General features: G+C 44.6%; 1 pseudogene; it reads right to left on the bottom strand.

Annotated features, from left to right (window-relative positions):
* Positions 1-6679: 6679 nt before the first annotated feature.
* Positions 6680-8037, bottom strand: LOC148043127 (uncharacterized; annotated as a pseudogene).
* Positions 8038-26938: the final 18901 nt, after the last annotated feature.

Raw genomic sequence — 26938 nt, 5'->3', positions numbered from 1 at the left:
TTAAAAGATCTATCGCACGCCAGTTCAACAATTTGGTTCAGGCTTTCTTGGAATTCTTCCAACAGCTGTCTGAACTGTGTAATGGAGTGGGTCATTCCACCTACACCCATTCCAACTGCAGTCCCTATTCTCAAGATCGCTAATAGCGGAATTAGGAACAGCACTCTTTTCTAGACATGTCCCATGAGGGGTACAGGGACGGTCTGTTCCCTACTTACCATCCATTTTAGGGAGGAGGTGCATGTGCCAGTCCAATTGGTGGGTAAACATAGAAATGCATTTCTCCCACATAGAAAGAAAACTCCATTTTCTCCTACACATATGCCGATGTTCACGGAGAAGGCATGGGCTCGGAGGTTCCTTCCATTAGTCCAGACTTGTAAGGTTCCTGCTAGGAACATACCAGTCAGGGGCTGTAATGGAACCTCTTGATTAGGATCCATTAACTTATTCCTGAGGTCTGGTCCTTCAAAGAGATATTGCAGAAGTAAACACAAACTCCCATATTGGATTGGATTGAAAGCCAAATGGGAAGTCGGGGTGGTTGGAATGGCCTTGGGCAGCTTCCAGGGGTCAGATTCCCCTCCCATCAGTTAAAAACAAGTGGAGGTGGGAGCAAGAAAGTAACTTTCTGTTGGAAGAGCTTGTGAGCAAAGGGAGACATGCTGTGAATCAATTTTACGTCTACAAGGATTTTCCTGGGGGCAAGATACATTTCAGATGGGCATTGTTCCTCTGATAGTGACCCCACAGGAATGCCAGGCTCCTGATATCGTTTGATACACAAGAAGGGTGACTCTATAATTTCTACACCAACTGCTATGGGCCAACGATGGGGAGATGGCTCATTCCCCAGTCTTTTCGCCATGTAACTGGGCTTCTGCCATTTCAGTTCCCCATCTACCTCCCTTGTCAAAGACAATCATTGATTTTGGGTCATTTCCCCAAAATCTGGCTCAACTGGAACAGCATTGTAAGATGAAGAGGTTGCAGACAAGCACAACCTGCCCTTTTGGCCTAGGTCAGGGTCAGACCGTTTGATTAAGCTTTGACCTAACACTCTTAAAACTCTTTGACCCAGCGCTCTTTTAACATATTGTTCCCTTTTCTCAATTGTTGCAGGGGCCCATTTTCTCTATGCTTTGCCCTTTTTCTTACAGGGTTAGTCAGATGGTTGGCTTTAGGTATTGGGATTGGCTTACGGTTCCGTCCCCAAGCATAAATAATGCACCGTTGATGGGAGCGGACCTATTCCACATCCTGTAACTTGATTCCACCCTGTTCTTTGGGATTTTTGACATCCTCGGATCTTTCTTCAAGAGCAAGGGGGGTTGCTCAGGTATTTTTGCAACATTGGGAACTACTATTCAAGATATTATCACTTAGCAAGCTCTTTGCCAATAACAGCCAGAGCCACAAAAGGCTCATAATTGTCCCTCACACAAAACTTCTTCTAACACAATTCTTTTAGCCCACTGAATCACCACGTCAGGGAGAAGGCAGGGGATATATATAGTTTGAGGAAGGGCAATATCATATTTGGGCAATCTATAAAACCAAATCTTATTTGCTAAACATATTACCCACAATCCAAAAACTCCTATTATACTGCAAAGAACCCATTCTCACGGTTCCTCAAACATAAGTGACATCAGAAGATTCACACTCCTCTTTGTCACAGTCAATGATTTTAGCCTCAGCAACTGTTTTCCTCTGGAGGGGGCAATTCCAGGGGGATGAATATGCAATACAACAATTATATTCACTAAAGCAGTTATGACTATGAATACTTGGCTTGCCATTTCCTGACAGGCGCTCAAACTTTCTAATACATCTTATATCTAATAAATGGAATGTTGTCTTCCTTCCTTCAATTCTTCAGCCATACGTCGAGAAACCAGCTTCCGGTTGTGGTTTCAGTAGGGCTTCTTCTGCCCCCTAAGAACTTCCCGTTGCCGGTAGGAAAGCTTATAGGAGGCGTTTCTTTAAGCATATCACTAGAGGATGGGCTACATCCTGGTCTGCCTCCCAATACTCATCAGCAGCTGGCTTAACTCGAGTCCAGTGAATCCAAAACTTGGATTCCAACACTTTTACTTACTTTACTTACTTAAAAGTATGCACAGTATACGGGCCCTTCCATCTAGGTTTCAAATTCTTCTCCTTTCCAGTGTTTTACCTATGCTTTTCTCCCACCTGAATATTATGACTAGGGGTGGTCAGAAATGATGGACTGAGGGACACACAGTATTGCTGGATTTCTTGTATTTGCTTATTCAGTTCTCTCACCATTTGGTTCACCCATGAGGCCCCTATTTGACCGAGGTGCCCTATATGATATTTCAAGTTAGAACTTATAACTGGGAGTCTCCCAAACATCATTTCAAAACGAGATAACCCAATTCCCTTTCGTGTAGAGCATCACACAGACTAAAGTGCCAAAGGCAATGCATTCACCCATTTATGACTAGCATTGCCTTATATAGCCCACACTTGGGCTGTGAAATCAATAACTAATGAATCCATTGGATAATATCCTTTGGGTTGACTTCCAGGAGGGAGTCTAGGTCCTTGCCTTGGGTTTAATTGAGCACACATGCTATACCTTTCATGGGCACACAGTGTGTGTAAGCAGTCAATGTAAGATGGAGTTCTTCTGCTTTGGAATATCTGGAGCTCAGTCCCCTTCGCATTTCTGATGCTGCATAAGCTGTCATGTCAGGGTGGCTCTGATCATCTCAGGTTGCTGACAGTCTTGGTTCTCTGTCAGCTGCTTTTCCCTTTTCTGCTGGATCCGACCATCCAGTTTGGAGAGATTAAGGAGCTATTTAGAGTCCTTTATGTGGGGTACATCTTACAGACCAGAGAGCTAAGGGTAAGGCGTCTACCCATTTAAGGTGGGTTTCAAACACATCTTATCTTTTCCTTAACAGTGCGATTCACACATTTCCTTAATTTATTTCCTGAGGCCGCTAAAAGACCTCTTTCCCCATAATCAGCAGTATTGATATGCAAAGTAAGGAAGGCATATAGAATCAGTTCAGAAGTTCACCCTTTCATTCATGTCCTCTTTTAATGCATGGATTAAAGCCCATAATTCTAGGGTCTGTTAACCATAAATGTCCCTTCATTTCTAAAATTCTTTGAATTGCGTGGCTTGTGTAATTTGTTAACTTCCTCCATGAACTGTTTGGATAGATAAGCCACAAGTTGTTGCCAACTTCCCTTTTCTTATCAGAGCCTGAGATAATTCTGACTTCAGGGCTTTTTACACTCGTTTTTGCTTTAAACTCCAAACAAAGGGTTCTTCTTCACCCCCCTTCGTAGATGTGTAAGGAGGCTTGGCTAGAAGTGCAAAATTTGAAATCCTCATCCTGCAATTTGGCACACAGTTTCTTTTCACTCATTTCCTATTGCCTTCTATCCTCGAGTTATGGTGTACCTTAAGTATTTAATTTGGGGCTTTTCCAGCTGAGCTTTTTGCCTTGGGGCAGGATGTCGCTTGTCCATTAACAAATGGAGCAATTGATTGCTTTTTTTTTCTCAACAAATCTCCTTCGTTTGTCTGGTTACTGAGATATCTACATATTGGAGTAGCACATTTCCATCTTCGCCATAAAGGTAGGTAATTTTTTTTTAATCCTTGGCAAGCAAACTGCCTCGTGACCTGGTGCATTAATTTACATGCTGCTGGAACCACTCATCATGAGCGAGGGTGTTCTTGAGATTGGAGAGAAAATCCTGGGACATCTCCTCTTTAGAACGTGCCTGTTGTCTAGTAGCCACAGGAGCAGCGAGGCTTGACGTGGGAACGACCGGCTGGACCACGCTGTGCTTTGAACAGTTGTGCTGAGGGAGCCTGGACAAAGCATCAGCCATGAAGTTCTTCCCTCCCGGAATGTATTTCAGGATGAAATTAAAACGATTGAAATGCTGAGCCCAGCCCATCTGCTTAGGGGAAAGTTTCCGGGGAGTTCTCAAAGCTTCTAAATTCTTATGGTCAGTCCACACCTCGAACGGGTGCTTAGCACCTTCTAGAAAATGGCGCCATGTGGCCAAAGGCCAACGAACAGCAAATGCCTCCTTCTCCCAGATAGCCCAACGTCTCTCCGTGTCAGTGAGTTTGCGAGAGGTGTATGCACAGGGTTGCAAGTTACCTTGATCATTGGCCTGAAGCAATACGGCCCCCACCGCCACGTCGCTGGCATCAGCCTGAACCACAAATGGTGCGTCCATGTCCGGGTGCTTCAGAACTGGTTCCTCGGCAAAAAGTCGTTTTAACTTCTCAAAAGCAGCTTGACATTCCATGGTCCAATCCAATGGCTTGCTAGGTCTGGGTTTCGGCCCACCTTTGGACTTCAATAGGTTAGTAATGGGAAGAGCTATCTTAGCAAAGGGATGAACTGGCGATAGAAATTGGCAAAACCCAAAAATTTCTAAAACTGTCTGCGTGTACGAGGGGCCTCCCACTCAGTGACTGCTTTGACCTTAGTGGGGTCCATCTCCACACCCGCATGGGAGATACGATAGCCTAGGTAGTCCCCCTTCTCCTGATGGAATTCACATTTGGACAATTTGGCATAAAGCTCCGCGGCTCGAAGCTTCTTCAGCACCGTATGAACCAGCTTGACGTGTTCCTCATGTGTTTGCATGTAAATAAGGATATCGTCTAAATATACGATAATGCCTTTGTAAAGATGGTCATGCAACACCTCATTAATCAATTGCATGAAGATTGCAGGCGCCCCCTGCAGGCCAAATGGCATCACACGGAACTGGAAACAGCCCAGGGGACAGTTGAAAGCTGTTTTCCACTCGTCTCCCTCCTTAATGCGGACTCTATAGTATGCCTCCCGTAAGTCTAGTTTAGTAAAAATGCGGCCCTTGCCCAGTTGGGCTAGCATGTCCTTCATTAGTGGTAATGGATAGAGGTTCTGGGCAGAGATACTGTTTAAATTTTTGAAATTAATAATCTGAGAGAACCATCTTTCTTTTCTCTGAAGAGCACAGGAGCTGCTACCTTGGGTCTAGCTGGTTCAATGAAACCTCTCTCCAAGTTCTTGTCAATGAATGTTCTCATTTCCTCCATCTCCATAGGAGACATAGAATATATCTGGGGCTTGGGAAGCACCACTCCAGGTAAAATCTTGATGGTGCAATCAGTGGGTCTGTGGGGAGGGAGCTTATCAGAAGATTTCTCACTAAAGACTCCTCTTAGATCCCAATATTCCTTCGGAATTTTCTCTTCCCCTTCGATTCTCTCCTGCCCCCTGGCTGCCAAAGTGGGGTTGGAATCAGCAGGGTCTGGGGCTTCAACCTCCCTGTCAGGGGTCACGCTAGTGCGAATGCGTAGCCACCCCTTCCTCCAGTTAATGCAAGGGTTCCATTTACGAAGCCAGGGGAGTCCTAAAATAAGGGGCCGGTCCATGCCAGGTGCCACAATAAAAATGATTAACTCCTGATGGGTTCCCATCTTCATCTCTAACGGCTCAGTAGAAAAATGAGCAGGGCCCCTACCTGCAATAGAACCATCAATCTTGTGAAGTAACCATCCTCTGCTACCAAATGTGATGTTCCTGTGGGTCGTCCATGAGGCCAATGTTGAGAAAAGACAGGACACGAACTTTCTCGGGATGGAGCGACCCAGATTGGGGTCTGAGAGCCCCTTTAATTGGGATAGAACAAAGGCAGGAGGAGCAATAGCATGTGATTAAAAACAGCCTGTAAAAGTACAATTTCTAATCTACTGCTCAGGAAAGTTCTTTCTATATATGGTCAAATCCTGGACGTCAATGGTAGGGCACATCTCAGAATGTTATGTTATTCACTATCAAGATGTTATGGCTTTCTAGGAGTTTGTTTTCTCCTGTGTGATTCAGCGTGACTCTGCAAGCCCTAGTATGAACTAGGCCATGGAGGACACACACCTACACAAGGAACTATATTACAACACAATCTGGCAAAAAACAATAGGGGTTTTTTAAGTCCTCAACTTCAACTCCAGTTTTTCCACCATCACCGGACTAATCATACAGCGAGAACAGCCGGAGTCCAGCAGAGCTAAAAGCTTTTCAGTCTCACCAGCAGGTGGCACCCTTAGTTCAATAGGGATCAACATGGGGCCTTTGTTTGAACTCACCCAACGATGCAAGCGGTCGTCATCTGATGTTGCATTTAGGGTTCCCGAGGCTGAAGATGAAAGGAATGTCCACTCACGGATAGCTGAATCAACCAAAGTTTATTGAGCATCCAGAATTAACATCAGAATCAACAGCAAACTTATTAATCATGAAACATCATTCTTATAGTGTTTTCAGCTTCTTAGAGCTCTACCTACTTTACGTGTTATATCATTATTGGCTAACAAGTCTCCAAGGCACAATAATTGGTTAGTCCTTACATCATTGGTGTTCGTGAGAATGTTCACGTTGTAATAGCTAAGTAAATCAAGTGTTATCAAATGAGTGAATAAAATGTTGCAGGTTATACTTTGTATCATCCCGTGTCCTTGAACATCCCTGGGAACACTGCAAGAGCAAAGAATAGCTGACAAGCAAATATTTTCTGCAGATTGCTGCAGTTTCTACTTACACATGTAACCTCAGTTCTAAGGACCATCCAGATGATTCACTGTAAAAACCCTACATTTCCTCGCTTTTTGTTAAAAGAGATTTTTCAAGAGCATGCATTTGAATCATATTCAAAGTAGGTGCAGGAGACTTACGAAACATGGCAAAAAATGAAGGAACACATTACATACAGCAACAGCAAAGTATAAGTAATACGATTATGCTCACACCATAGAAAAACAATTGTTTTAACCAAGAAATATCAGGTAACCAGTTAGTTAACCAAGCAAAAGGAGAAAATTCATCATGTACATTATTTTTTATAGAAGCTTGTAAATTAGCTAATTCATCTTCAATAGTTCTATTAAGTGAATGAAAATGCACAGCACAAGCACGTTGACCAACTAAGGTGCAAAATCCACCTTGACGAGCTAGCAAATAGTCTATAGCAAAGCGTTGTTGAATTAAATCTTGATTAAGTTCTTCAATTTCATTTTGCAAGTCTCTAATAATTGCAGCAGTAGCATTAATAGATTTCTCCAATCGGCATGTGAGACCTAAAATAGAATGTCTATTTTCTTGAGCTAATATTCCTGGATATGATCCCAAAGAAATAGTTCCAGTTATTGATCCAACTAATGCACGTCCAAAAGTAGGCAATGAAGAAAATTGAGTATCAATAATAACTTCATCAGAACATTTTGATCCCAAGGCTGCACGTCTTTTTCTAGTTGGTAAACTTCCATATGCACCCACTTGTACAGGTAACGACAAATATCCAATGGCAGCACATTGATAGTTCTGAGGGTGTACGTTAGTTGCATATTTGTCAAAGAAAAACCACATTGCAGGATCTTTTAATTGCCATCCAGCACAGATTGATCCACCTGTGTCAGTATTAGAAAAGACAGTTTGAAAAATAGGAAAATTTTCAGGATACATTTCAGGTATGGTGTTATGACCTTGTGATGTTTTAATAGGACCCCATAACCAATATTTCTGAGTACAATAACTATAATTCCCTACTTTATCTAAAATACGTTTAGCTTTTGAGTAATCAGACCATTGATTAAACCAATTATGACGAGCATAACAACAAAAACATAAGTCTCTAGTAAATTGGTTAATGCAAATATACTTCCATCTTACTAAATTTAATTCATTTGGAGGAGTAGAAAATAACTAAGAAGAAGAAATATGTTGAAGTTGCGAAACAATGAAAGCAGAAGAATTAATTAGATTAGGAATAAAAGCAACTTGACCAAGAGCCATAGGAGGTTCATAATATAAAGTTATATTACGACCATGAATCAAAAACATGTATTGAGCGTGACGAATCCAAAGATTAGGACTAAGAGGAAGAGCAAGAATTGTTTCCGAGTTAGTAGAAACCGGAAAGAAAAAGAAAAAGAGAAAACAACATATGAGAAAAAAGGATTTTTTCAATTGATGTTGATCTTCAAGGTGATTCCAAGGCAATATTGGAAAGGACGAACACACCGGCCTGGAATCCACACAGCTTGCTTTGTTTTCAAATCTTCAACTGTGGCGTAACCCCGTCCAGCTTATAACCACGATCAACTTATAACCTGGGGACATCTGAAAATGAAACTTGACTGGAATGTCTGAAAAGGAATCTAGAAAAGTTAAGTAATTCCATGCATAAAGAGCAATAGAGATCAAATTTTGAATTTTTCTCAAATTGAAAGGACCAGATTCAGATTTTACCAATTTAGTTAATGTAGCTTTGAATGTACGATGAGCTCGCTCAATTATAGCTTGCCCTTGAGAATTGTAAGGAATTCCATGTATCAATTATGTTCCATTGTTGACAAAAAGAATTAAAGTCCTTGCTAGTATACGCAGGACCATTATCAGTTTTTAATTGAATTGGTCGTCCCATTACGGAAAAGGCAGAAAGACAATGAGACATTGCATCAAAGGTGTGCTCATGTCTAGCAGCAGTGACCCATAAAAAATGAGAATATGTATCAATGGAGGCATGTAAATAAGTGTATGGTTTAAAGGTAGCAAATTGTGTGACATCCATTTGCCAAATTTGATTAGATTTTGTTCCTCGAGGATTTACTCCCATAGGAAAAGGAACAGCAAATTGTTGACAAGAAGTACATCCTCGAACAATGTCACGAGCCTGAGACATAGGAACAGAAAATTGTTTAGCCAAAGATTTAGCATTTTGATGAAAATATGAATGACTAGCAATAGGATCTGAAAAAAGAGTTGTAACTTCTTTGAGAGTCTCATCAGCTCGTCTATTTCCTTCCGTCAAAGGATTTTGAAAAGGAGAATGGCTCCTAATGTGCTCAACATATAAAGGAAAGACACGTTCTTCCAAAACATGTTTTAAAGATAAAAATAAAGACAAAAGATTAATGTCAAGAGAAACAGCACAATAAGCATAAGGAAGAGATTGCATTGCAAGAAAAACATATTTGGTATCAACAATCAATAGGCTGATCAGAAAATAGTCTCAAAGCCAAAATAACAGCTGCCAACTCATAACGTTGGGCAGATGTCTGAACAGAAGTGAATTTAGAAAACCATTGTTGACCATCCGTCCAAACCACAACTCCACGAGTGGGTGATCCGTCTGTGAAAATAGTCACCGGTAATGCTTCAGGAAGAGGAGAACGAGTAAAAATAGAAGAAAATGAAAGATTCAATGTATTTGTAATAACTATTCTAGGATCTTTAGGTAAAGAATATTGAATATCACCAAGGTAGTGTGAAAATGCAATTTGATATGAATCAGAAACAGTCATCAAATGTTCATGTTCAAGTTTAGTACAAGTGAAAGCTATTCCATCCAGGTCATGACCTATTAATTGCAAAGATCTTCGTCGTGCTTTCATAATCAATTCTTCTAAAGCCTGTTGATAAGGAAAAATGTTTCTAGGAGGAGAAGCAGACAAATTCAACCATTCATGAATATGAATCACTTTTTCATCCAAAATAGTTTAGTTTAGTTTAGTTTAGTTTGCCTTTATTTGTATGCCGCCCTTTTCCCTAAGGGGACTCAGGGCGGCTCACAATTCAAAAGGGAGGGGGAAACAACAAACAATAAACAATACAACATATTAAAAGAGAAAAAATGCAACAATCATACCATTCGAGTGGGGCTATAATCTTAGCCCCAGGCCAGCCGGGACAGCCAGATCTTTACAGCAGCACGGAAGGATCGGAGGGTGGTGAGGGTCCGAATCTCCACGGGGAGTTCGTTCCAAAGGGACGGAGCAGCCACCGAGAAGGCCCTCCTCCGGGTAGTTGCCAGTTTGCACTGGCTAGACGATGGGATTCAGAGGAGGCCTAATCGATGCGATCGAATCGGTCTGGTGGAGGTAATTGGCAGTAGGCGGGCTCTCAAGTACCCAGGCCCACTACCATGAAGGGCTTTATAGGTGATAAGTAGCACCTTGAAGCGCACCCGGAGATCAACAGGTAGCCAGCGCAGCTCGCGGAGGATAGGTGTTACGTGGGTGAACCGAGGTGCATCCACTATCGCTCGCGCGGCCGCGTTCTGGACTAGCTGGAGTCGCCGAATGCTCTTCAAGGGCAGCCCCATGTAGAGCACATTGCAATATTCCAGCCTAGAGGTCACAAGGGCACGAGTGACTGTTGTGAGGGCCTCCCGGTTCAGGTAGGGACGCAACTGGTGTACCAGGCGAACCTGTGCAAATGCCCCCCTGGTCACAGCTGACAAATGATGTTCAAAGGTCAGCTGTGGGTCCAGGAGGACTCCCAAGTTGCGAACCCTGTCTGAGGGGCATATAGTTTGACCCCCCAGCCTGAGAGATGGAGTACTTGGCCAATTCTTGGGAGGGAAACACAACAGCCACTCGGTCTTTTCTGGATTGAGCACAAGCTTGTTGACCCCCATCCAGTCTTTAACAGCATCCAGCCCCTGGCTCATCACATCCATTGCTTCGTTGAGTTGGCACGGGCGGACAGATACAATTGAGTATCGTCCGCATATTGATGGTACTTTATCCCGTGCCGTTGAATGATCTCACCCAGCGGTTTCATGTAGATGTTAAAAAGAAGGGGGGACAGGACCGAATCCTGAGGCACCCCACACGTTAGGGGCCTAGGGGTCGATCTCTGCTCCCCAACTAACACCGACTGCGACCTGTCCGAGAGATAAGAGGAGAACCACTGTAAAACAGCACCTCCCACCTCTACCTCCCGCAGTCGTCGCAGAAGGATACCATGGTCGATGGTATCGAAAGCCACCGAGAGGTCAAGGAGCACTAGGATGGAGGCGTGGCCTCCATCCCTGGCTCTCCAGAGATCATCGGTCAACGCAACCAAAGCGGTTTCTGTGCTGCAGCCAGGTCTGAAGCCAGACTGGAATGGATCGAGATAGTTGGCTTCCTCCAAGGACCGCTGGAGCTGAAAGGCCACCACCTTCTCAACAACCTTCCCCACAAAGGGGAGGTTGGAGACTGGACGATAGTTATTTAAAACAGCTGGATCCAAGGATGGTTTCTTCAGGAGGGGTCTCACCACCGCCGTCTTTAAAGCGGGGGGAAAGATCCCCTCCCGAAGTGAGGCGGTAACAACCGCCTGGATCCAGCCTCGTGTCACCTCCCTGCTGTTTACAACCAGCCAGGAAGGGCACGGGTCCAGCACACATGTGGAGGCACCTACAGCTCTCATGGCCTTGTCCACATCCTCAGGGGCAACAGCCTGAAACTCAGTCCAGCGATGACTTACCAGATCATCCCTTAGTGCCTCGGCTGGTACTGCGGGATTGGAGTCCAGGTCCGGCCGAAGCCGAGCAACCTTGTCTGCGAGAAATTGGATGTAGTCCTCAGCCCTGCCCTGCAGCGGATCGCCCGTATCCCTCCTATTTAGGAGGGAACAGGTTATCCTAAACAGGGCGGCTGGGCGCGACTCAGCAGACACAACCAGAGAGGCAATGTGTGTTTTCTTAGCTGTCCTGATTGCCCGAACGTAATCTCTGGTGCAGGTTGTCAAAAATGCTCGGCTCGATTCGGACTTACTGGACCTCCATAGGTGCTCTAGGCGTCTCCTTCGGCGCTTCATCTCCCGGAGTTCCTCAGTGAACCAAGGAGCCTTCCGGGATCCACTGCCTCGGAGCGGCCGTAGAGGCGCAATCCGGTTAAGAGACTCCGCCGCTGCCAGATCCCAGGCAGCAACCAGAGTCTCCGCCGAACTGCGGGCGAGAGTATCAGGAATAACCCCAAGCTCCGTCTGGAACCCCGAAGGGTCCATAAGTCGCCTGCGGCGGAACCACCTGGTCGGTTCCTCCTTCCTACAGTGGGGGTTTGGTCTCCGAAAGTCAAGCCTCAATAGGTAGTGGTCTGACCATGACAGGGGCAAGATCTCGCTACCCCTCAGACCAAGATCACAATTCCACTGCTCCGAGAGGAATACGAGGTCAAGCGTGTGACCCGCTGAGTGGGTTGGTCCTCAGATTACTTGGGTCAAGCCCATGGTTGTCATGGAAGCCATGAACTCCTGCGCTCCATCGGAGTGTTCACCGAGCGAAGGCAGATTGAAATCCCCCAGAACCATAAGCCTGGGGAACTCAACTGCCAGCTCGGCTATCAACTCGAGGAGCGAGGGGAGGGCTGTTGCAACGCAGTTAGGAGGCAGGTACATTAGCAGCAGACCCACTTGACCCTTGAGGTCCAACCTCACCAGCAGGGACTCACACCCGACAAGCTCCGGAGCAGGGATCCTACGAGGTGCTAGAGACTCTCGGATAACAATAGCCACACCCCCACCCCTTCTCTGAGCTCTCGGCTGATGGTGCACCTGAAAACCCTCTGGGCACATCTCTACGAGGGGGACTCCTCCCTCCGGGCCCAGCCAGGTCTCAGTAATACATGCCAGGTCTGCCCTCTCGTCTAAAATCAAGTCCCGAACGAGAGGAGCTTTATGAACTACAGACCTGGCATTTAGCGCCAGCAGCCTGAGGCCAGGGTCCTGATTGCTCACACCACCTGGCCTTGGAGTGGGACTCATAGGGCTGGAAGGAGGGATCTCTGTGACGTAGCGAACCCTCCTTCCCCGGTAATGGCCTGCCCTAAAGTCCCCGCCATATCTGCCCCTCCCTGTTAAGACCGTAATGCTCCATCCCACTCCCGTGTCCGTAGTCCCACCAACCACCCCTATAGCCCCCGCGTTCCCCGACAAGCCCTTCGAATCAGTCATCCTCTCACATAAACACAATCACTCGTCCATGCATTCCCCACATAGGTCAGTTAAAAAACACAGAAAATACAACAGTAATAAAATTAAAAAGTGGGTACAATCATCAATCAAACATACCAGTCACACTACATTCCTACATTCCAAAATAGAATAAAGACATCCAGTAGGTAAAGGTGATGTAGGAAGAATTGCTAACCATAACTGCTTGGTTATAGAAGCAATTCTATCAACATATCCTAATTTAAATTTATTTAGAATGTCTTGGAGACATTTCTTTTGCAAAACAGTAAGTGAAACCAAATCTCCAGGTTTTTTGGAACCTTTTAATAGAGAGAAAAGAGGTAACATTTCTCCTGTAGAAATTTTAAAATATGGACGAGCCCAATTGATTGTACCTAAAAGTTTTTGCCACTGAACCAAAGTGTATGAAGATTGCACCTTAAGTTCAGGTAAGATAGGAATGGAAGAAGATTGTAAAACTTTAAAACCTAAGTAGGAATATGGTTCAGAACATTGTATTTTTTCAGGAGCTATGAAAAGCCCTCTGCTTGCTACAATGGTAGTCAATTTTTGTAGCACTTGTTCTTCATCAAGATTTTCACCTGCAATTAAAATATCATCCATATAATGGAAAATAAGATAAGAAGGAAATTGATCACGAAAGGGTTGTAAAGCTTGATCCACAAAATATTGACAAATTGTAGAAGAATTTAGCATACCTTGTGGTAAGACACACCAATGAAATCTTTGTGTAGGTTGACTATTATTTAAAACAGGCACAGTGAATGCAAATTTTTCTTTATCCTGTGACTGCAAAGGAATAGTGAAAAAACAATCCTTCAAATCCACAACTAATAATTTATAAGACTGTGGGATTAAATTAGGATTAGGAAGACCACATTGTAAAGGCCCCATTGGTTGAATGCATTCATTTATTTTTCTAAGATCAGATAAAAATCTCCATTTTCCACTTTTCTTTTTAATAACAAAGACAGGAGTGTTCCATGGACTAGTAGAAGGTTCAATATGGCCAGCAGCCAATTGCTCCTGTACTAAGGAATGCAAAGCAATCAATTTTTCAGAAGATAGAGGCCATTGCTCAATCCAAACAGGTGTAGAACAAAGCCATTTAAGAGGAAGCGCCATCATCCAAAATCAAATGAGCATTAAGAAGAGAAAGAAGGTCCCTACCCCAAATATTAGTATGAATATCTAAAATGTAAGGATGTAAGGATACAGACTTACCAGCAGAGGTTGTGATGGCTATGGAATGAATGCTTTGCCAACATCACGTTTAGGCCATTGGACAGGCCACTGTAAAAGTGAGATGACAGTAACGTTGGCTCCTGTGTCCAACAAACCTTGAAAAAGTTGCTTATTAAGATACAAAGTAAGAAGTGGTCTATGAGAATTAATAGATTGCAAGAGGCCTATAGAAGTAAGAGTAGAACCAAATCCAGAATCACCACAATTTCCAGTACCTGGGTTAGGTATTTTATAGGGAAGCAAAAGAAGTTGTGCTACAGAAGATCCTTTGGGAAGAAATTGTGGAATGTTGACCCAAATTTGCATAAGAATCACTCCAGTGTAATCAGAATCAATAACTCCTGGAACCACAAAACATCCCAATTTATGAGCAGAAGAACATGGTAAGATGATGCCAACCAAACCAGAAGAAAGAGGACCAGTGTATTGAGAAGCAACCAATTTTACTTCTAAAGGAAATTTAAAATCCAAATCAGCTTGAGTAATTAAGTCGATCCCAGCACTACCTGCTGTGGCTGAGGAAGCCCCAGAGAGGGAGGAGGAACAAGAGAGGGGGGAGGAAAACTCACAACGGGAAAGGCACTCTTTGTTTTCTGGGTGGGTGCCACACCCACCTGGCCGTTTCCCGAACTCAAACGAAATCTACACTGATTTGCCCAATGAAAACCCTTCTTGCATATAGGACACTTCTTCACAGGACGCTCACCACCAGTTGATGTTGAACGACAATCTTTCTGAAAATGACCTAATTTTCCACATCTAAAACAGTTTCCTGGAGGCTTTCTCCCTTTTTGAATCGCTGCAGCCAACAAATTCATTTTGTATGATTGAGAACCTACATCCTGACAAACACGTAACATGTCTGCTAACATGTATTGATTTGTAGCTTTTAAAGTCTGCAAAGCACGTTTACAGTCCACATTAGCATTTTCACTTTTTTATTTTTTTTATTCATTTTCATTTTCAATTTTGTACATTCACTTATATACTGGATATTTGCAGTAATAATAATATAATAATAAGAAAAGAAAAACCCCAACCTAAACACAACTCATAAACCCAACCTATCACTTTCATACACCCCTTCTTCTCCCCCTCCAACTTTCCTTTCTCCCTCCAACGATCACCCCTCCTACTTCCCTTTCCCCTCCTATCTTCCTTTCTCGCCTTCCTCACCCTCCTTCCCCTCTCATCCTCCTTACATTCCCCTCTTCCTCCCTCCTTACTTCTCCCTCTTCCTTTCTCACTATGGTGCATTTCTCTATTCCTTAATCTATTCAGTTACGCTAAAAAGAAAAAAGAAGGGGAAAAAAAAAGAAAAAAAAGAGAAAAGCAAAAAGAAAAGATAAAGATCAACAGTATACAAGTGTTTTCTTCTTATTCTATATATTGAAACTATATCTCCACCCACCCACCCACCCCCAATGAACCCCCCTCCCTAACCCCCTCCGACTTCCCAGGTCCCACACCCGGCACAGTTCAGTACCATTCACCTTCAAAATATCTTATTAACAATAATAATGAAAATAAAATAAAAAGAACGCTCCGAAAAAGAAAAAAAAAATACGAAAAAGTAAATAAAATTTTTTTAAAAAAAATCTTTTGCATTATGCTCAGCCTCCCATCATTCTTAAAATTTAAACAGTGTGAATCATTCCATTTATATTTTGTCCTCGTCCCTTACTTCTTTGATATTTACCCCCATCTTCCTGTAGACTCTCCAAATAGCCTTTCTTAACCTTATATTCAAATATTAGTTTATACAAAAATCAATTTATCTTCAAATACAGAGCAGTCTAATCATACTTTCGCTACTCATCTTCCTACCCTTCGTTTCACGTCTCCATTCCTCCCAAGCCCAAATTGCATAAGATTAGGATCTCGCTCTTCACTTTAAAATCCTGAGCTTTTTATGTTATACTTCAAGCATATAAATCCGTAAAATGTGTGCCCGAGATCCATACCATTTCGTTCAATCCCAAGATCCCTTCATCAATATCCCGCTCCACCTTCCCTCCTGCCCCACTCCTCCCAACTCCATTCATCCCAGACTGCAATTCAAATAAATCTTGATCCCCGCTTTCCTCACAGAAAACACTTCATGCGCAGTTTGGATTGAGATTCAAATAAGTCTTGTAAAAGTCCCGTATAATATCTGTCTAGAATAAGCAATGCTTCTTTCCATTCCTCATCAGTACACAGCTTTACCATTTCATACCAAACAGAAATCCTAAAGTTTTAATCAGTCCAAAAGCTTAGAAAGTATTTTAAAGACATCGCTGGATCTATATTCTTTACTCTTCTGCCCTTCCGGAAAGAGAAGGCAACCCTCTGCCTTATAACCACGTGTCCCGCTGCTTTGAAAATATGACTAAATCCTCAGTTTCCGCTCTTCTGCCTCTCCAGTAGGGGGAGAACAACTCCCTCCTTCTTGTAACCAAGTGACTTGCTGCTTGTCTTTCCTTCACCTTGTCCTTCTGCATTTCCGAGTGATTCAGGAAGCCCCGCCTTCAGTTTTATAATAAAAGTCCCGAGCTTCCGAAACAGAATTAATACGAAATCTTTGATTTTCAAGTGTAACTGTGATTCCAACTGGAGCTTCCCATTTGTACTGTATTTGACGATTTCTAAGTTCTTGGGTTAAGAAAGTGTAGCCTCTCCTTGCTTGCAGCATCTGGAGCGGAATCTCTTTAAAGACAAACAAATCATGGCTATCGATTCGGAGCCTGTTATTGTAAAACTTTTGAGTGATCGCATTTCTGGATTCTCTTGTGAAAAAGTATATAATTATGTCTCTTGGAAGCTGTCGTTGCTCTGCTACACGCGAATTCTGGCGATAGATTTTTCGAATATTCCAATCAAAATTGAGTCCCGGACCTCCCACCGCTTGACTGAAAGCTTCTACAAACGTCTGTTTCAAGTTCTCTCCTTTCTTTTCGGGCAGTCCTCTGACTCTTATTGCAGACGCCTTTCTGTTATAATTTATCATTGTAAGTTGTGTTTGAGTATCTCTAATCTCTTGTTGTAATGCTTGGATATTAGAAGTCAAATTAAAATTAGCCTCCTCCAAAGTTTCCAGTTTAGTCTCCATTTCTTCGATATAATCTGTCAAAATAGACGTAACTTCAAACATATCCGCCTTTATTTGGGCAATTTTAGTCTGTATTTTGTCGCATAAATCCAGCACAAATTCTTTAATTTCTTGTTTAAAGTCATTAATTATTTGAAAGAAAAGCTCCTGTGTCAAGGAATCTCCAGTAGGTGGTGTCGGAGACAAAGGCAGAGATTTACTAACAAGTTCGTTAAGCACGGGCGGGGGGGATTTTTTTGCCTGCTTAGATCTGGAAGGCATTATAGATAAAAGCTGAGAATAAACAGATAAACAGTGTCTTCACCTGGTCAGTTCTCAATAAATTATTTGTGGATTTTGCTTGTTAATGAGTAGCAGTCTCCGGGGAGATAAAGCCGGTTAATTACGTCATCAATCACCAACACAGTAAAAACGCCATTTTGTATCCCAATTGCACAAAGAAGTTTCAAAGGAAAAACCAGGCTGGTGTTTAGATAGTTATAAAAAAAAAACATCACAGGAGTGAGACCCGCTCGTGTTAGCCTTAAGTTGCTTTAAACAATTTATCATTGTCCTGAGTGGGGGGGTCGCCTGTCTAGGGCTGCAAAAAGGCAGCTGCGAGGAACTGGCTGGAGATAAGAGCTCAGTTACGCTGGATCTCTTCTCCGTTCGCAGCCCAAAAAAAAAAGAAAGGGGGCTGTGAACTACGAATAAATCCTAGCACCTGAGCTTCTGCCTGCCCCTTTCTGCCAGAAAGGGGTGATATCTATTGATCTTAATTAGATATACAGACCAGAACTCTGAGAGGGCCTCCGTTGAGCTCCTTCGGCGACAGGCTCCTCCCACAGGAAGTCCACATTAGCATTTTCAATAGCCAACTGATGAAGCAATTCTGCAGCTGCTTCCTGGTTATCCAACTGTTGATGCAAAGCTTTTGAAAGTCTCTCCACAAAATCAGCATAAGGTTCATTCACTCCCTGGCGTATGTTAGAAAAGCTAACTTTAGGTTCTCCGGCTTGGGGAACCTTGAGAAAAGACCTGAATGCACATTCAGAAACTACCGCCAAAGTTGCAGGAGGAAGTATGTCTGCAAACTGACCTGATCCAAACAACTGTTCTGCTGTATAAACTCCACCACTACCTACAGCAGCTGCCTGAGAATGACACAAATACTCACTTTCCCAAACAACATACTGCATAGAAGTCAAAATCATTCTAAACAATTGTTTCCAATCCTGCGGAATCATGGTATAGCCATTCTTAATTCCTTCCAAAAGACCTTTAGTAAAATTTCCAGTGATACCATAATCAGAAATAGCCTTCTTTAACTCCCTTAAAATCTGAAATGGCAAACCTTCCCATTCAGCAATCTGCTAACCTGGTTGTGGCCCTGGTTGATATTGAACCGGACACACAGACAACAAATCAGCTAACTCTTCTCCAGAAATATTAACATCTGATTTACAATTTTCTACCATTTTCTGAAAAGCAGACTTTGGAAGAATATTAGCAGAAGGATGAGGAATAGGAGGAAGAGAAAGAGGAGGGGGAATAGGAGGAGGTGGAGAAGGAGGAGTGGGAATAGGAGGAGGTGGAGGAGGTGGAGGAGGCTTTATCATAATGTCAGAAGAAGGAGAAGAAGGTATTATTTCAGACTCAGATTTAAGATCAAAAGAAGAAAATTCTTTTTCAGACAGTGGAGGAAAAATCACAGTAGTAGAATGTTGAGAAGGAGGGGATGATAAGAAAGAAACAGAATCTTCTTTCTGACCAAACATTTCTACAGCATGCCGACACAAATGCCAAGCATGCAAAACATCTACATCTTTCCTAGGCTCAGAATGCAAAACCTTGCCAACTTTTTCCCAGTCTGACAACCTCAAAGAGCCTTGTACAGGATAAAAAGGACAACTTAAAGCAATTTCACGGACCAGCCGAAAAAGAGCCTTTTGTGACACACATAACTCAGACTTCTTAAGAAGATACCCCAACTCACTAACATGCTTCCTTTGCTCTTGAGAAAGCGAAGATCCAATACTTACAGAAACCTTGATAGGTTGAGAAGCCCTTGGGCCGACGACGCGTCTGTCCTTTTCTGGACGAAGTATGGGTCCCTGTTCGGGCGCCAAAATGTTGCATTTAGGGTTCCCGAGGCTGAAGATGAAAGGAATGTCCACTTACGGATAGCTGAATCAACCAAAGTTTATTGAGCATCCAGAATTAACATCAGAATCAACAGCAAACTTATTAATCATGAAACATCATTCTTATAGTGTTTTCAGCTTCTTAGAGCTCTACCTACTTTACGTGTTATATCATTATTGGCTAACAAGTCTCCAAGGCACAATAATTGGTTAGTCCTTACATCATTGGTGTTCGTGAGAATGTTCACGTTGTAATAGCTAAGTAAATCAAGTGTTATCAAATGAGTGAATAAAATGTTGCAGGTTATACTTTGTATCATCCCGTGTCCTCAAACATCCCTGGGAACACTGCAAGAGCAAAGAATAGCTGACAAGCAAATATTTTCTGCAGATTGCTGCAGTTTCTACTTACACATGTAACCTCAGTTCTAAGAACCATCCAGATGATTCACTGTAAAAACCCTACAATCTGATTCGTCAGACGAGCTGGAGGTAATGTCACCCTCCTCCTCCTCCGTCTGGAAATGCTGGGGGACATTTTCAGCAGCGCACGCAGCCTCTCTCTTTTTTCCCGGGGCCTTGCTTGCCCTCCCCTCTCTTCTGGGTGGGGGTGGAGCGGTCTGAGCCAGTTTAACACGGCAATTCACGGTGCGATGGCCTTCCTTCCCACAGCGGAATCACGTGAAAGGCTTGGTCTTGCCGGCGAAGCTTCCCTTCCCTTCGCTTCTGGTGCGAGCAGGGGCTTTTTGGGCCAATGGGGGGGGCGACTTCTCCGCTTCTCCCTCTTTCATGCATTGAAGTCTGGCCAAATCTAACTCAACGTCTGCTGCATGTTCATACCAACAGTCACTCGGCGGGGAAGGTGTCTGTTAACGCACTGTTGGTAAATTTTTTCATTCAATCCCCCAGCGAACTGATCTAATAAAGCGTCTTTTGACCATCCCCTCATACAGGCTGACAGCTGTTGAAACTCCTGAATATATTCAGCCACCGGTCTGTTTCCCTGCTTCAGGGCCATAAATTTCACCTTCCCGCATTTCTCAATCAGCAGGTCATCAAACCTCCTCTTCATTGCAGCCATAAAGTCATTAAAATTCCTCAGGAGAGGGGAATTGCATTGGTGTAAGCCCACCATCCAGTCGGCCGCTTTGTCTTCCAATGAGAGTAAAACCATTTTTACTTTCATATCATCCGTTTCTAAATCCGGACCATAAATTTCCATATAGTTCCAAATCTGTATGGCAAACAACCCTAATTTTTTGGGATCGCCATTATATTTCACTGTTAAGGGAGTTAACAGTTAACAATTGGCGTCGCCAGGGCCCCCCCCTTCTCTTGGAGCAGCCCTAGCTGGGGAGGAGGCTGGTTCTGGGTTTCCTTGCTCCCAACCCCCCTCGGCCTCTTCACCCTCCCTTAACCTATGCATGGAGTACCTTTGTTCAAACTCTTCAGCTTGCTCCCTTTCCATTGCTCTTTCACGGTTTTTGCGTTCGGACATAGCTTCCTCAAGGAGTCGCATGGCATGGGACAATTTGTAATCCTTGTCTCCAGCGTCACCCCATTCTGCTGGTTTTTTTTCCGGTCTCCTTCTCGTGACTCCTGCATCCAACTCCTCAGACTCCTCTTTTTGCCCCACACCCAAAGTCCATCAGGGATGAACAATAGGCTCTTCCACTCTTAGACCAGCCAGCCTTTCAGTTAAAGATGGTTCTGCTGCCGCCCCTTCAGTTTCCTCTTCATCACTCACATGCAAAGACATTCTTTTTCTTCTTGTGAGAACACCCCCCTCGGTAGGTTGTAGCTCCTGGTGGGGTGGAGGTTGAGACTTCGCTTAATTGTCAGCCCTTCCTCATTCAAAAATCAGGAAAGAAAATCACAGGACTCCATTGATAGAAATCAAGTGTACTTTTACTAATTATAAATGAATAGAAGTGAAGCTAAGCGAAGTCTGATTATTTAGGCGCGAAAGCGAATAATATATTGTATAATTCATTCCCCTCCCCTTGGCATCCCGTGCACAGTCCAGTCATAATTCTCCCAATTGTCAGGTGTGAGATAACTTCGAAAGGCATCACCAGGATGGAATGCTGGTTCTGTTGGCCTTGGCGGGAAACACTCCTCCTCCACATGCACAGTAAGGTGGACAGTTCAAACGCTAGAATCTTCCTCCAGCACAACAATCAGTCCCCTCCCAAATACCGTGCCCCCCTCCCAGTTTCAATGGCAACCAAAGCAGCAGCAAAGCGGAAGCTGACATCTTCTTTCTTTCTTTCTTTCTTTCTTTCTTTCTTTCTTTCTTTCTTTCTTTCTTTCTTTCTTCACAAAGACCTTTCATGCAATTTTCATTTATTCAAGCCACACAGATCTTCATGGCTTTCTTTTCTTGCTAACTGGAAGGCTCTTTCTCTGGCTGGGCATGGGATTCTATCTATTGGCCCCTCCTTGACAATTCTTCCAGCAAGTTGCTAACTGGAGGCCTCTTTCTATCCTTCTTCTCTGAAATTTGAGCCCAATTAACATACGTTTTGTATGCTCATTCCACAAGTTCAGAGATGCCTTTATGCCCCCCTTTTTTGTCTTCTGTATTTTACTTATTTATTTTTTTAGCCTAATGTCATCTGCAGAGTGACCAATGAAGATCGGTTCACCGACAAAACTGCGAAGCCCTTTTCCACACCGACATAACCGCGGAGGGCAAATCCGCGCCGTCCAAAGCACTAAGCAAAATGCGACCCTAGCGCGCCGACATAACCGCAGAGGGCAAATCCACACCTTCCGAAGTGCTCAGCAAAATGTGACCCTAGCGTGCCGACATCAGTACTACATTTTACTGTCTGTAATTGATATATTTATTCCATTTGATGCAACAAAATAAACTTTTACTAGCATTCAAAAGCTAATCCTAACCCTAACCCTAAACATAACGCTAACCCTAACCCTAACCCTAACCCTAACCCTAACCCTAACCCTAACCCTAACCCTAACCCTAACCCTAACCCTAACCCTAACCCTAACCCTAACCCTAACCCTAACCCTAACCTTAACCCTTACCCTTACCCTTACCTTAACTTAAATCGGCTTTCTGTCACCGCACTGTTGTAAAGCGCCCTTCTGTCGCTGCGCTGTTATCGCCGCGCTGTTGTCGGCACGGTGATGATGTCGCGGTTTTAGCAACGCGGTTTTGTCGGCATGCTTTTGTCGTGCGCGCTTTTGTCAGGTCACAATGAAGATCATATTGATCATTCTCTTACTTTCTTCAAGCTCAGGATCTAATGTGGTATTTTGCCTAAAGGTTTGATAAATGCATGTTAGGATTTCCCCTGGATTTTCATCCTGTTTCTGTTGAATTTAATAGACCTTTTCTAAATTTTTAACTTTTGTTGAATCCTAACAAAACTAAGGTCCAATAGTTTTTCAGCTGAATGGACTAGGTTCCCAATCTGGTTCCTTCAGTAACCATGTCCAGTCTGGAATTTTTTTTCATGATCCTTCTGCAAAGGCTTATTTATAGTTATCTTCACCAGTCTTCTTTTCTCTGGGGTTAATAAAATTTCCATCAGACTTTGTATGTCAGCTTAAGCAGACTGGTGAGTTCAGAAAGATGGATGCAAAAAGGACATACATCTCATCTGGATTTTCTCTATAAGCAGGAATTTGATTTTTCCAATTATATAAATCAGCCATTAAGAATGGAGCATATCCACACCTTATGTAGCTCCCCCTCAGCTTCTGGCAATAAAATTTTCCTTAGGGGCAATTTGAGTTTTTGTCTCAACTACTCCCTTGACCAGATTGTGGTCCACTTAATCTGTCCCTTCAGTAACCTTTTTGGTTTCCTTCCTCCTGGCCCCACCTAATGGGACCGTTTGTTCATTCTAACCAATATCTGATCCCACCTTTTGTCTCCCTAGGTCTCCTACCCCTTCAGTGTCAACTACTTCATGTTAAGGCTACACAAGTGGAGGGCACTGATGTCAGAGATACACTCTCTCTTTCTCTTTTTAAACACTTAAACACATCAACAAAGACAAACATGCAAGCTAAAACAGCACAGGAACTAAATGTTTCATTGAGACTCTCTTTTTCTTTTTTTTGTTTCTTATCTATGTCTCTTTTGTGGATTCATATGGTGGTTTGGCTAGGAGGGCAAAATTCGGTATCCATATTCTACAATACCCTGCTACAACCAAAAACCCTCATAATTGCCTCCTATTAGTTGGTTTTGTCGTTAAATCAAATCATTAAATTTTTCAACACCACTACTCTCTGGGGAATAGACAGCATGAAGTTTCCACTTAATGTGCATGTGCAAGCTGCGAATGATCGGTAGCCTTCTTGCTCCGGCTCAATAGGCAGAAAGAAATGCTGGAAACATTACCGGTTTAACTGTGAGTCCTGCGAGAAGGGGTTCCAATGGCAGAGTATGACCCAGGGGACCTGGGCAGGTGGTCAGCCGGGGGGTCGCCATTCTCGGTTGGCTCCCAGCATACGCGGTTGCTTTGGCGGTCCTTTTTATCTGGTGGCGAATATGGCGGCGTCATGCTGACGGCTTTATTTTCTGGACTCGGGAGACCCGGGAGAGCCTTGGACTATATTGTACTATATTGGATACCATTGTGCCAGGGAGGGAGTGGCTGGTCCGGATGGCGCTGAATGAGAGCAGGCGGCTGGCTTCGTTGCCGCCACCACGGCCCTCCCAGGCGCCCTCCCTCCCTCATCGGCCCATCGGCTTGTGGCGGTCCTGGCGGCCTTGTTCCTGTTTCTCACGACTGGGAGGAGGCCTTGGAATTGTACCAGTTTATCGTCATCTTCCAAGGAGTGGGGTGGTCGATTTACTCAGCGCTGGACGGACGTGGGCAACTGAATTTATTTGGCATTGTCGCGGCCCCTTCGGGCGCCCCCCGCTCCATTCAATCGGGGTCTTCTCTGTGGTGCGGCCTCTCCCCCGCCTTTCCTTGTGGCTGCGGAGCCTCCTTTTCCTTACCATCTTTACCATCTGGCTCTCTCTGTCTACAAACTTGGACTCTCGGACTTTCCAGACTTATGACCTTGCTTTTTTGTTACGACCACTGCCGCCCACTGCTACCCCAGGGACACCATTTCAGCCGCCTAGACTCTTGGCCCCCTTTTCACGCTATTTTGGGAGGGAAGGCAAATTATTCCCTCTATATCACCATCGATCTGCCATCGACTCGACTCTTATGCCTCCGCTTCACGAACCTTTTTACGAACTTACTTGCACAAGATCATTTTTAATACCTGCGCAATCTTTTCCGTATGTAGAGTGTATGTGTATGCTTGTGATTGAATGAGCCCACGTTCTTTTAAATTAGCTTAATATACTTTCTTAGTATATTGTTGTATTCTTTTAATTCTATAGTGGGGTATGTATGTGGAGAATGTTTGGCCAGTGCATATGAGGGGATTGAGAGTGCAGCCTGGAGCTCCCTCCACTGAGTGCGGAAGCAGAAGTGGATGGGGGCCCGGATTTGCCTCTCATCCCAGAGTGTTTGGTATGAATGGCCTGCTGAGAAGAACGGGGGCCTTGGGAGGGAGGGGGGTCTACGGGAATGGGGACGGGCCGGAGCATCATGGTCACAACTGGGAGGAGCAGGTATGACGGGAACTACAGGGCTAGCCATTACCGGGGAAGGAGGGTTCGCTATGTCACAACGATCCCTTGTTCTGGCCCTGAAAGCTCAACTCGGGAGCCAGGTGACATGGGAAGTCAGGGCCCTGGCTTCAGGCTGCTGTTGCTAAATGCCAGGTCTGTGATTCATAAAGCTCCCCTCATATGGGACTTACTATTAGACGAGGGGGCAGACCTGGCATGCATTACTGAAACCTGGCTGGGCCATGAGGGAGGAGTCCCCCTCTCATAAATGTGCCCAGAAGGGTTTCAGGTGCTCCACCAGCCATGACACCAGTTAAGGGGTGGGGGAGTAGCAGTTATTATCCGGGAGTCATTAGTTCCTCGCAGGATCCCTGCTCCAGAGAATGCCGGGTGTGAGTCCCTCCTAGAGTCAATAGCCGGACTGGCGGTTGAGTTCCCCACATTTATAGTACTGGGGGATTTCAACCTGCCATCTCTTGGCAAACGCTCTGATGGGGCCCAGGAGTTCATGGCTTCCATGGCAACCATGGACTTGACCCAAGTAATTCAGGGTCCGACTCACGTGGCGGGACACACGCTCGACCTTGTGTTTCTCTCAGGGCAGTGGAGACGTGATCTGGAATTAAAGGGGATAGAGATCTCGCCCTTGTCATGGTCAGATCACTTCCTGCTGAGGCTTGATTTCCGGAAGCTACTCCCCCACCACAGGGAGGTGGAACCGATTAAATGGTTCCATCCCAGGCGCCTGATGGACCCATTGGGATTTCAGACGGAGCTTGGGGAGATACCTGACTCCCTTGCCTACAATCTGACTGAGTCCTTGGTCGCTGCCTGGAATAGAACGGCGGCTGGGGCATTAGACCGGATTACGTCTTTGCGGCCTCTCCGCAGCAGTGGATCCAGGAGGGCACCTTGGTTTATCGAGGAACTCCGGGAGATGAAGCACGAAAAGAAACGGCTAGAGCGATGCTGGAGGGCTAGTAACTCCGAATCCAACCGAACACTACTAAGAGCCTTTATTAGGACTTATCTAGTGGTGATAAGGGTGGCAAAATGTACTCATTTTTCCGCTCTTATTGCGTCCGCAGAATCGCGCCTGGCCTCCCTGTTTAGGATAATCCACTCCCTCCTGAAAGGAAGGGATGCGAGTGAACCCTTACAGGGGAGAGCTGAGGAATTTGTTCAGTTTCTATCGGACAAAGTCACTCAGATTCGGACGGACCTGGACTCCACTTGGATAGTGCCAGCAGAGATGCCGAGGGAGGGCCTTGATCAAATTTTGTGGAGTGAGTTCCAGCTTGTCACTCCTGAGGAAGTGGACAAGGCCATGGGAGCAATGAGTGCCGCCACCTGTTTACTGGACCCGTGTCCCTCCTGGTTGGTTTCGACCAGCAGGGAGGTGACACATGGCTGGATCCAGAGGATTGTAAACACCTCGCTTCAGGAGGGATCTTTCCCGCAGCCTTTGAAGGAAACGGTGGTGAGACCCCTCCTTAAGAAGCCTTCTCTGGAGCCAGCTGCTCTTAAAAACTATCGCCCAGTCTCCAACCTCCCTTTCTTAGGGAAGGTTGTTGAGAAGGTGGTGGCCTCCCAACTCCGATGGACCTTGGATGAAGCGGATTATCTAGATCCCTTTCAGTCTGGTTTCAGGCCTGCTTACTGCACCGAAACCGCTTTGGTCGTGCTGACCGATGATCTCTGGCGAGCCAGGGATAGAAGACCTTCCTCTCTCCTGGTGCTCCTTGACCTCTCAGCAGCCTTCGATACCATCGATCATGGTATCCTTCTGCGGCGGCTGGAAGAGGTGGGAGTGGGAGGCACCGTTTTACAGTGGTTCTCCTCTTACTTCTCTGGCAGGTTGCAGTCAGTGTTGGTCGGAGGACAGAGGTTGACCCCTAGGCCCCTTGAATACGGGGTGACGCAGGGCTCGGTCCTGTCCCCCCTGCTATTTAATATCTACATGAAGCTGCTGGGCGAGATCATCCGCCGGCACGGGATTAAATACCATCAGTACGCGGACGATACCCAGCTGTATCTGTCCACCTCGTGCCAACTCAGTGAAGCAGTGGAAGTG

This window comes from Thamnophis sirtalis, unplaced genomic scaffold, assembly GCF_051295495.1.
Source record: "Thamnophis sirtalis isolate CommonGarterSnake01/CBP01778 unplaced genomic scaffold, rThaSir2_p1.2 scaffold_13, whole genome shotgun sequence".
NCBI classification, from domain to species: Eukaryota; Metazoa; Chordata; class Lepidosauria; order Squamata; family Natricidae; genus Thamnophis; species Thamnophis sirtalis.
This window is presented reverse-complemented; position numbering and strand designations above follow the sequence as displayed.